Source organism: Doryrhamphus excisus, chromosome 18 (genome assembly GCF_030265055.1).
Source record: "Doryrhamphus excisus isolate RoL2022-K1 chromosome 18, RoL_Dexc_1.0, whole genome shotgun sequence".
In the NCBI taxonomy this organism is placed as follows: domain Eukaryota; kingdom Metazoa; phylum Chordata; class Actinopteri; order Syngnathiformes; family Syngnathidae; genus Doryrhamphus; species Doryrhamphus excisus.
Genome location: NC_080483.1, coordinates 17,169,531 through 17,177,848, shown reverse-complemented (window position 1 = coordinate 17,177,848; position 8,318 = coordinate 17,169,531). Strand labels below are relative to the sequence as shown.

Genomic DNA, 8,318 nt, shown 5'->3' with positions numbered 1-8,318 from the left:
GTAAGTTTACATGTAAATCACTTTGAAATGGAAACTACAACTATTTTAATTATACTATAATTTCGCTTTCAAAATCAACGACACCTGTTTTGGGCTGGGCAAACAAAGTGAAGAATACATTGCTTAATTTTATTACCTCCGCCAAACACGAGAAATGTTATGATTTGCTGATGTCTGTTTTAAATTGAAGAGAGAGATTAATGGAATTGTTGGACTTCATATGGAACAGCTGATTACATTATATAACGCCACCAAAAAAAAAACATTAGTAAAGCATTGTTCAGGACATTTAAACTTCCCAGCACATTGTGCTACCATGCTCGGCGTTAGCATGCTAATGTTATCACGCTAGCATTGCCAGCATTCATTGCTATTTTCATGGGTAGACACATATAGACACTTACCACTATCATGTTAGGTGTTAGCATGTTAACGTTAGCATCACTAACATGTTAATATTAACATGGTAATATATTTAGCCATTTTTATAGGTAGACACTACCATGCTAGGTATTAGCATTCTAATGTTATCATGTTAGCATTGCCAGCATTCATTGCTATTTTCATGAGTAGACACATATAGACACTTACCACTATCATGTTAACATTAGCATGACTAACATGTTAATATTAACATGGTAATATATTTAGTCATTTTTATAGGTAGACACTACCATGCTAGGTGTTAGCATTCTAATGTTATCATGTTAGCATTGCCAGCATTCATTGCTATTTTCATGGGTAGACACATATAGACACCACTATCATGTTAGGTGTTAGCATGTTAACGTTAGCATTACTAACATGTTAATATTAACATGGTAATATATTTTTTTATTTTATACGTAGACACCATCATGCTAGGTGTTAGCATGCCAACATTAATATGTGATCATTTCTAGCATGCTAACATGAGCATACTAGCAATTTTTCCAATGTTTATGACTATGAACTATTGTGTAGACAGCACTATTAACACTAGCATGCTAACAGGAGACCATTTTGCAGCCCTTTGTATTGAGCTGAGGACTCCTATAGAGCAGCTACACACAATAACCAGCACACAAAGCTTTATAGTTCTTCCAGAATCTGCACCCCACCAAAACGGTTTGTTTTCATTTTTTTCCAGCTGGGAACCAAACTACCCAACAATGGCGATTTATCTTTTTAATTGTTTTTACCATACAGCCTTGTGTGTTGGATCCCGAAACCGATGCGGAAGTAAAGACTGGACAGTCCGAAGTTTGTCAAGAAAAGAAGTTACTTCAAGACGTCTCTCGATGGTAAGTAGCGTTTGCATTTTAGCGTACAGCATCAGTCTAATATGGCCAATATTGTGATGGGAAACGGCTATTAGCATCCCCCGCCCCCTGTATTCAGGTTGCGATACTGATAAATTGTTACTTTATCCCTCTTCCGCACGACCAAGTAACGTTGGATTTTGTAATCGTCCGGTCAGATAAACAAGTCAATGAAAAACGAAAACAAGACAAGGTATTATAATGGCTCACTCATTATACATCTCACAGTAGGAAATGCATGTTTAACTGCAGAGACCACAAAGCCAAATAAAACATCAAAAGTGATTCCGACAATGAATAAGGAAGTAGTAATAATAAATAACAGTTTTTGTCAACCCGGTGCATATGAACCAAACCACATGAGGCCATTAATCAGTCTGTTTGCTCACATTGTAATGAGGTAATTACCTGTAAGCACCTGCTGTATTTCAGTGATGCAGCAAACAGCAAATGATTTGTTGCTCATTCCAGACATTCACCGCCCCGGGTTGGTCCCTTTTCTATACTGTAGTCCCATTCCAAGTATGAACATTCCTTGTCTTACTATTTTCATTGTTCTACCATACTTTGTGGAGAAGAAAAAAATAAAATCAGCAAGACTCGTGAGCCTGGAAAAGAGAGGAAAGTCTGAATATTGTGATTTCCATGTACTTTAGAGCCATTGATTGCGATTGATTTTCAATTTTCAAGTATGAAACATTTGGCTTATATTCACAATTATGGGAATAGTCCCCCGAAAATGACCTGTAAGCTGCATAAATGGATTATTCCCAAATTAATTAAAGCTGAAAGTCTACACTTCAGTCACACAGTGACTGCGTTATTTCAAGTCCATTTTGGTGGTATATTAAAATGTAATCATTTAACTTGCATTTCCTGTAACTGTACTTAGTTGTAAGCTTAATTAACTATGCTCCACACAGAATTTTAGAATGATATTATAAAAGCCCGCGGGGACTGTGAGGAACCACGCAGAGGTACCACTTTTGGACAGACAGTGCTGTCATTATAAGGAAGGATGCTATGTGTTTATTTTTGTCTTTTTTTGTTTATTGTGTATGTTTGGCTAGTTTGGAAAGCGGATCACCAGTAATTCCATACATTTTCTAGTGGAATTCCAAGGTTGGAGCTCAATATGCTACTCATACAATGTTGTACAGTAAGTCAGATGCAAGAAGAGGAATACGGTATTTTGTCATATGTTGATAAAAGTAGGAATGCTCCGATTAGAATTTTATGCTGCTGATTCCGATACCTAATATCCATGAGTGAAATCTGCAAATACCGACAATGACGCCAATCACATGGATTAGTATTTATAATGAGCGGTATTGACCAGGGGTCTGTAAGGGATCAAGGTCCCATGACTGTGGCATTTACTTGCATATGTGTACCACTTGTTGGTTTTTCGCAGAAATCAGTCAATACTGATCGGACCACAACTATTTTGACCCAATTCGGACAAAAACCTACAACCTTTTTTAATCCAATACAAGATCCTCGACATCGCCTAAAATTAAGGGTGTCCAAATTCAAATGTTGATATCAAAGATTGATCCGATATCAGCATAAAACGAGTATCTGATTCTCCAATATTTGCATTCCGAGTCTGCTTCAGCACTTCTACCGGGACGCCCCAACTAAACATGGCCAATCCCATGCTGAATGGAAACAGGTCTTTAAAGATATAACTAGAGCAGAACTCTGGCCCACATAGAGCCCTGACCTCAACCCCATGTAACACCTTTAGACTAACTCGAAACAAAAAATTGTGAACCAAGTCCTCTCGTCCAACATCAGAAACATATTCTGGAGGATTGGTCCAAACAGGAAAACAGTGTGCCTAGGTTGTGATACTATTGGAAGTACAATGTCGGAGCTGGACAGTGAAATAAACGGTCCCTGAGTTACACTCGCCAAAAGCACCAGACTGGAAACCGTTGAAGCCATCAATTGTTTTCACCTGATGAAATGTCCTTTACCCACCCAAGATCATTTATGAACCCCGGACCTCAACCCTATAGTTCTCAAATGGAACAAAGTGTTTTCACACCTCACAGAATTCATCACTTTGTGACGAGACAGGTGGTTGGCCAGCCGCTCTCCTCTATCTCTGTCATCTCGTTGACCATTTAGGAAAAATTATATGACGGCCAGAAAAACGTGGCATCATTTCTCGGTTCACTGGATATGGCTTTGCGCCCCAGTAAATCTTCACTGTTCCTTTCTGGCACAATCGGCACGAGCCGGGGCTGAGAAGCGAAGATGTCAACGAGCAGCAGCGGCAGCAGCTGCGCCACATTAAGCGTCTCTCTGCAGGCCGCCTTCCTCCCAGGGCTAATGTAGCCTGACAGAAACATGCCATGAATAGAGATGGATCAGGTCGTGGTGGGGAGGAATGTTTTGGGTATCGTAGGTGATAAAAAGCTCTAAGTTAGGTCATGTGAGTCTACTGCATGCAAAACGATATTGGAGTGACTTCATTAGGAAAATAAAAGGTGGGTTTTTTTAAAAAGCGAATTGTGATTACATCTACCTCCACCTCTGTGCAGTCAATGGGGAACCAGAGAAGAAGTATTAATGTGGCCTTTTTACAGGAAATTACATTTATACTCGGCAACCTTTGGCATTTCAGCACAGTGGCCGCAGATACTCATCCACTGGTCTTTTCATCTTCTCTCAATTTTCATCTGCACCGGAGGCTCAGGTACTCTTAGTCCACCCCCTTCCTAGTGACTAGCTCGTGGCGTAGCCAATTCATTGCGGTGCCTTGCAGGATCGAATTCCCTATTCATTTGTATTATCTATGCTAGGACAGCTATGCCTATAAAACCACTTTTGATTTGCCGCCGCTCATGCAAAAGTTGTCAAAACAACCGAGATGTAGTCCAGCAGAGCATGAAGAAAAGAAGCGTTCTTTAGTGGGTTGATTTCCACAGACTGTTGCAGCATCGGTCTTCCAACAGATGGGCTTTTATTACAGTTTCATGGGAAGTCGTGCAAGCTCACCCAATAAACCAGCGTGTTCCCCTCTGGCAAATATGAACAAGTGCTCTGCTGCAGTGTGGCCAGATGTTAAAGATCTCAACATGATGACGGTAGGAGGCATGATCGGTATTGTTTTGAAGAATAGACAATCAAACCGTAGTTGTTGTTTCTTGATATGGGAAATGAAAGCTTTTATGAAGAGCACAAAATTCAACTTCATTCACCACAAATTGTACGACTACCTGATGACAGCACCCGCGATGATACTGTCAGTTGTATTGCTGTTTCCTGTATGGGTGGTAAGCAATAGTTGTACAGTATTTCTATAGATTAAGAAAGAATCGAGATATACAAAAATTAGCTTTGAATGCATTTTTATTGGGTGCCAAAAGTTGTGTTGTTTTTCCAATGGCTTCAGACCGGGTTTAACGGTGACTATAGGGGTGCTAGTTTATGTCAAGAGGGCTCTAATCATGTTTTGTAATTTATAAATAAGGAAACCTACTCTGTGGAAATTCACTTACCACTGTCGGGTCTGAAACCGATTCAGTTAAAATGTAAAGACATTTCACCTTTAAAGATTTGCATTTCCTGTCATGGTGTGCTGAATGTGTACACCTTTGATGTAGCACTGAATTATGGATACCCTCTTGTGGTATTTGCATTTGCAATGGGCTGTAGTTGGTCGTATAAATGCCAGAAATATAGAAATGTACAAAAATGCGTTTTATTGAGCGCCAAAAGTCGTGCTGTTTTTCCAATGGCTTCAGACCAGGTTTAAAGGTGACTATAGGGGTGTTAGTTTATGTCGAGAGGGCTCTAGTCATGTTAAAATGAACTTAGAAGGCTGTAAACATATTTCATTTATAAATAAGGAAACCTACTCGGTGGAAATTCACTTACCACTGCCGGGTCGAAAGCGATTAACCGTGATTAACTAGGGAATTATTGTATCAGTAAACCTAGCAGCCTCTCTGGGATCATGTCACATGCAACCCTATGCTGGTCAATTTAATGGCCCAATGAAAAAAGGCTATTTTCATGACTTTAAAAAAAACAACAGAATGTCAGGAGAGGACGTGTCCTGGGGAAACAGGACATTTGGTCACATGAGTCTAATAAGCACAACCCATATCGATAATTCCCAAAATAGCTGCATCCATCACCTCAGACGTACATCCATTCTTCCTGAAACACACAGGGGAAACTTTGAACTGTTGCCTTGTTGCTATGCTGCCGTGTTCCCAGCTAACGGCGTTGCTTTGGCTGTCGAGCTGGCCGAGAGGAAGCCAACACGGGGCAGCTTGTCCACATCTGGCCTCCGGCCCAGACAGGAGCATGACAGTTGGCATTTCTCTGCTTCCTTAATTGCTCCATTGTGGGCCCCATCATTCTGCTCTCCAGGATGAAAGCAATAGACAGCTGAGTGCCGTGATGGAAAAAGCTACCACAAAATACTCTATACTATATATACACCGTATTTTCCAGACTATAAGTGGCACTTTTTTTCTTAGGTTGGCTGTTCCTGCAACTTATACCCCAGAACGACTTATAAATGAAAAAAGTGTTTATGTTCCATAAACACCGGACACCTTTTCTGTTCATGTTTATTTTTTGTGTAGCTGAATAAGCATTGTGTTAGCATATTCTTTTATTGTTATAACTTGCCTTCCAAGAGGATGTAATGTCTGTTTTGGTCAAGTAGTTTGGAAAATAAATGGTAATGGTAATGGTAATGGTTTTATTTCATTTGAACATGCATCAGATTCCAATTGAGTGCATCCCATAATCAGTTCCCAGTTCCACATGTCCAAAAGGAGTAGGAAGAAGCAAAGCTTATTAAATCCTACCCCTCCATCTGGTACTTTTACAATCACTAACTGTTACATTTGTTCACTTCCTGCTTTCCATAATACAGTTTAAGTTTTTTTTTTTTAAATAATGTACCTCGTACCAAAGTACTCTGTGATATGACCATACAATGACATAATGGGTACCATAGTAACTGTCAATATAGTGATATATATAGCACATCATGACTGGTTCAAGACTCTCAATTACCCGCAAAAGATGCAACATATATCAACTTATATTCCTTTACGACTTATGTATGTTTTTTTTCTACCTAATGATACATTTTTGCCTTGTGCGACTTATACTCCGGAGCTACTTATAGTCCAGAAAATACAGTATATATATATATATACATATATATATATGTATATGTGAGGATTATAACAAAGCCACGCAGACATATTCACATTACATTTACAAATTTGCACGTGTGAATTAATATTGTTATTGATATAGTAACATGGAACTAATCTATGTCAACACACCGCGTAGCACTGAAATGAATGCTAAGAAGACTACCGGGAAATCAACAGTATTTAACGACTAGAATCATGGTGTGTCATTTTATGTTTGTTTTGTAGGACACATCTACCCAAAAATGTAACAGGTTCTTCATCACTTATGATTGTTTCGTTTTTTTTTCCTATAGCTTAATCTGTCACCGGGGAAGACAGAAAGACAAACGAGGGGAGTCAAAACGGTACCCTCACCGGTGGAGGTAATGATGCTCCAAGCCCCAGCGCCATAACTCTTACATGCTAAAGTAAACACATTTCACCTTTTAAAGATTTGCATTTCCCGTCACGGCGTGCTGAATGTGTACACCTTTGATGTAGCACTGAATTATGGATACCCTCTCGTGGTATTTGCATTTGCAATGGGCTGTAGGTGGTCGTATAAATGCCAGCGCGGCGACAATACTATTAGGACAGATGAGCTTTGAAAGTTAAAAGTGAGGTGATAATTTCCCGAGGCGTGCGGCTCTGCTGACATTCTGATTAGCCTGAGCTTCCAGGTATTTAATGACCTGTCACTGCCGCTAATCCATTGCACAGACCACACTCGGCTCTCCTCGCCGGCCTACCGCATCCACTCCAGCTTAAAAGGAATGTTGTGGCGTCGCGTCGTCCCCCGCCGCTTTGTGCTTCAAGTTTTGCAGCTTCACTACCACCTTTCAATTCAATCATGCTCAACGTTTCAATGCAGCCTATTAAATGTTACAAAATTTATGTCTAAATTAAGCAGAATTTCCAAGCACAAAATTTGCTAAATGAACTAAAATACAAAGGCATTGACGCAGTACTCTACACTCGTCACTAGGTGTCAGTACTGTTTGTAACGTTCACTGAGAGTTGATCGATGGAACAATTTGGCTTTTATGGCAGGTTCATCTCAGAAAGGCACAATAATCCCGAATAAAAACACAGGCTACTCTAAACCCACTACACCACTTCCTGTCCGCCACTAACTCTGCTCCCCCAGGGACCGCAATTATAGCAACACACACGAGTATGAGTCTTATTCATGTCATTCATTCATTTTCTACCGCTTATCCTCACGAGTGTCACGGCGTGCTGGAGCCTATCCCAGCTGTCTTCCCAGAGGCGGGGTACACCCTGGACTGGTGGCCATAGATCCCAGTAAACATAGAGTACATGCTGGAGTTTACTATAAGTGGTACCACATGAATAGGATCTATTCTACAAGATTGAAGTAATTTCAACATTGGTATTCACTGTCGCGGTAGTAGAGGAAACAATATATGGTCTATATATATATGTGTGTATATATGGTATATAGTGAATTACTTGATATCCAGCTCAAAGCCCTGGAGCTATGAAGAAGGTATGAAGAGTTTGAAATCCCTTGCACTGCAGCAAGGTCAGAACAGCCGAGCTTCCTCAGCCTTCATCTTATGTGACACCTCAGCTGATTTGATCATGGAAATAAAAAGGCTCCATATTCCTTTATACATGACAGAGCTCCTGCGCCTGACTACACCCGAAGCCCATCAGGGTTCATGAGACGATACCAAGGACATCATGGCCATGTGACACCGCTTTTGTGTGTGGGGGGATTAGGATTTATTTGATGATCGGTTGAAATTGAAATCGAAAGCCTTCAAAGGTTCAGTAAGATGTTCCCATGCATAGGATTGTCAGGTGTATAACTTTA

At 40.2% G+C, this 8,318-nt stretch overlaps 1 long non-coding RNA gene across 4 annotated transcripts in view; it reads left to right on the top strand.

The window, feature by feature from the left end:
* The window catches only part of LOC131105846 (uncharacterized), a 50,342-nt gene that overhangs the window by 283 nt on the left and 41,741 nt on the right, over nt 1-8,318 (top strand). For 3 of the 4 annotated variants that reach the window (XR_009120002.1, XR_009120004.1, XR_009120001.1), the window contains exon 2: nt 1,189-1,283. This is a non-coding gene — a long non-coding RNA (uncharacterized LOC131105846). Of the gene's footprint in view, nt 1-1,129; nt 1,284-8,318 lie in introns of all 4 variants that reach the window. The other variant, XR_009120003.1, reaches the window with a different exon arrangement.